A 3,309-nucleotide genomic window follows, 5' to 3' on the forward strand; every position below is an offset into this window, starting at 1 on the left:
ACTGTATTTCCCAGGCTCTCCTGCAGTTATGCTAAAGCCATAAGAGGGTGAGGTGACGTGAGCCAACCTCAGGCCAGATGGTTAAGAGCTCGCTCCGTGGCCTTCTTGATTATTTCCCTGGCAGTCTTGGAGGGCTCTTCGAGTTTGAGATGATGGCATTGTCGGATGAAAGGGGTCCAGATATTGACGGAGGGATAAAGTCTGCCCTGGCGAGTCACCTGGTGTGTCTCCAGTTTAGCATAGGTAAAAGCCTTTGTGGTGTTAACTGGTGGACATTGTGGGATTGTCACCGCAGCATAAAGCTACCTAATGCATGTTCTGGATCTTAACCTGGCAGGTCCCACCCTGTGGTGACCCTGTGGTGACCTGATGACCTCATACATATTTTTACAGGTGAGTGAACTAGATTAATTTTTATCAAGTCTTTTTACCATAATGTTCTAGTCCTGACGTTAATTGCACATGTGTACTAAAAACTTGGTTTATTAGTTAAAAGAATGTGATGCATAGGAAGAATTTCGTAAATATTTACTTTCTGGAAGGAGACACAAAAAAGTAAAATATTTTCACGCTTAGTTTACTGGAAAGGATTTTTAAATTATCCATTTTTAGAATAAAATATCAAAATTGAATATGCTCATTAAAAAGTTTTGTAAAATTTTTGAGAAAAATAGAAAAGCCTCTTCTCACAGCGCCACTGCTCTAGTAAGACCATCGTTTACATCAGTGTGTGTTCCGCCCCGGTTTTCCCTACTCCTTTGTATCACGTTGCAATCCCACTATTCTGACCTCCTGTTTTCCGTGTTATTATGTCGTCTCCATCAACATAACATTTAGGGGTTTAGTTTTTTCCTTCTTTGAATATTTAGATTTCTCCCAAGTTTTTGTTTTCAAACATGATGCTGTGATAAGCCTCTTTGTATAGTAAGATTGTCTATATTTAGAATCACATCCTTAAGACAGATCTGAAGGTCTTTTGATAATCCAAAAATCTCAGAGTGAGGCCAGCACAGTCCGGGTTCAGGCTCTATCTCGGATTTCCTTGGTGTTCCAGTGGACAGGAGTCGGCCTGCTAATGGAGAGAACACAGCTTCGATTCCTGGTGTGGGAGGACTTCACAAGCCACGAAACAGCTGGGCCGGTGTGCCAAACTACTGCACCCGCTCTAGAGCCTGCGAGCTGCGGCTCCTGAAGCGCCTGTCCGCAACAAGGGAAGCCGCCACGGCGAGCAGCCTCTGCACTGCAGCGAAGAGCAGCCCCGCGCTCTGCAACCAGAGAGAGCCCTGCGCTAGGCGATAAGACCCAGGAAGACAGACAGACAAAAAGTTGCCAAGAGGGAAGCATTAAAAAAATGTTGCCTTAGTTTAAGAGCGTGCTTTCCAGTCCAGCGTCCAACCTTGAAGTATGTCAAGTTCACGTTCCTCATTTGTGTGATTCTCCAAAACACATATACTCACCATATAGCATGTATATTTATTGGTTTATTTTAAATTTTTATTTTTATTTACTTGACTGTGCTAGGTCTTAGAGGATGAGGTGGTTGGATGGCACCACTGATTCCATGGACATGAGTTTGCGCAAACGCAGACAGATGGTGAAGGACAGGGAAGCCTGGCCTGCTGCAGTCCATGGGGTTGCAGAGTCAAACATGACCGAGCGACTGAACAACAAGGTCTTAGTTGGTGTGTGCGATCTGGTTCCCTGACCAGGGATCAAACCCGGGCCTCCTGCATTGAGAGCACAGACTCTTAGCCACCGGACTATCAGAGAAGCCCCCTACATGCATATTCAAAGACATCCAGGCTAAATATAATTCTTTATAATTCTAAATATAATACTTACTCTGTCATGAATTGCTTTAGGTTATTAACTTATGTTTACTGAGTGAAATCTCCTTCAGTTGTAAAATGAGATCATCCTTAGGATGGCTGCTCCACTGTGCAATGGCAAAGACTGAATATGATAATGGGTGCAAAGTTGCTTTAGCAACACTCTGTATAAAGTATGGTATTTGCTGTTTCTTTCTTACTTCTTCCCCCTTCTTCCAAACCAGGCTGCTCCTGGCTAGGACGGTTCACAGTCTGATTTGGAAGACGCTACACCTTCCTCTTGCCAACCAACAACCTCGCAGGGTTTAGCAGGGGCTTCCTCTGCAGGGAGGGCCTCCTTCACCTCCTCGTCGCAGAGGCTCTAGATGACGGGGCTGAGCATGGGCGTTATGATGGTGTAGCAGACAGACACCACCTGGCCACTGGTATCGTCAGTCGATCCATGAGGCTGGAAGTGAAGTGAAGTGAAGTGAAGTCGCTCAGTCGTGCCCGACTCTTTGCCACCCCATGGACAGTGGTCTGCACCAAGCTCCTCCGTCCATGGGATTTTCCAGGCAAGAGTACTGGAGTGGGGTGCCATTTCCTTCTCCAGGGAATCTTCCTGACCCAGGGATCAAACCCAGGTCTCCCGCATTGTAGACAGACGCTTTACCATCTGAGCCACCAGGGAAGCTCCATGAAGCCGGACGTAGGTGAAATCAGGGTGCTGTAGGAGATGGCAAAGGCCAGGAAGGGGGAGGCACACGTGGAGAGGGCCTTCTCCTTCCCAGCTGCCCAGCGCATCCTCCCAGGGGCCACCAAGACCAGGCCGTGGGAGGTGAGGATGAGGGCAGCAGGTAGATAGGTAGCCAGGGCAGAGAAGGTATAGAGGGTCATACCTGCCGTGGCTGTGCTGGCACAGGCCCGACGGAGAAGGGGTTGGATGTCACAGAAGTAGTGCGGTACCTGGTTGGGCCCACAGAAAGGCAGGGCAAAGACATTCCCAGTCTCAATAGCAGAATTAGTGCCACCGAAAGCGAGGAAGCAGCCACCAGCTGGAGACAGGGGCCCTGGTCATGATGGAGCCCAGTGGAGAGGTCGGCAGATGGCCGTGCAGCGGTCGCAGGCCACGGAAGCCAGCAGGAAGCTCTCAGCCGCGGCGGGCATCACAGAGAAGGTCATCTGGACCACACAGCCCTTGAAGGAGATGGACCTGCCCGAGGCCAGAAAGTCGCCCAGCAGCCGGGGTGTGACCACAGAGGAGTAGCAGATATCAAGGAAAGAGGACGCTGAGAAAGAGGTACATGGGCCTGTGGAGGCGGGAGTCCATGAGGATGAGCGCCATCATCCCCAGGTTGCCCACCACGGTCATGACATAGATGAGCAGGAAGCCTCCAAAGAGAAGTTTCTGGAGGTCCGGAGCATTGGAGAATCCCAGCAGGATGAACTGGGTGAGGGGGGTGTAGTTTCCAGCGGCAAGGGCTAGTTCTCCAGGCGTCAT

At 49.4% G+C, this 3,309-nt stretch overlaps 1 pseudogene; it reads right to left on the reverse strand.

Annotated features, from left to right (window-relative positions):
• Positions 1-1,151: 1,151 nt before the first annotated feature.
• Positions 1,152-3,309, reverse strand: LOC138092288 (olfactory receptor 5AP2-like; annotated as a pseudogene).

The sequence above is a fragment of the Capricornis sumatraensis genome, chromosome 16 (genome assembly GCF_032405125.1).
Source record: "Capricornis sumatraensis isolate serow.1 chromosome 16, serow.2, whole genome shotgun sequence".
Taxonomy (NCBI): Eukaryota; Metazoa; Chordata; class Mammalia; order Artiodactyla; family Bovidae; genus Capricornis; species Capricornis sumatraensis.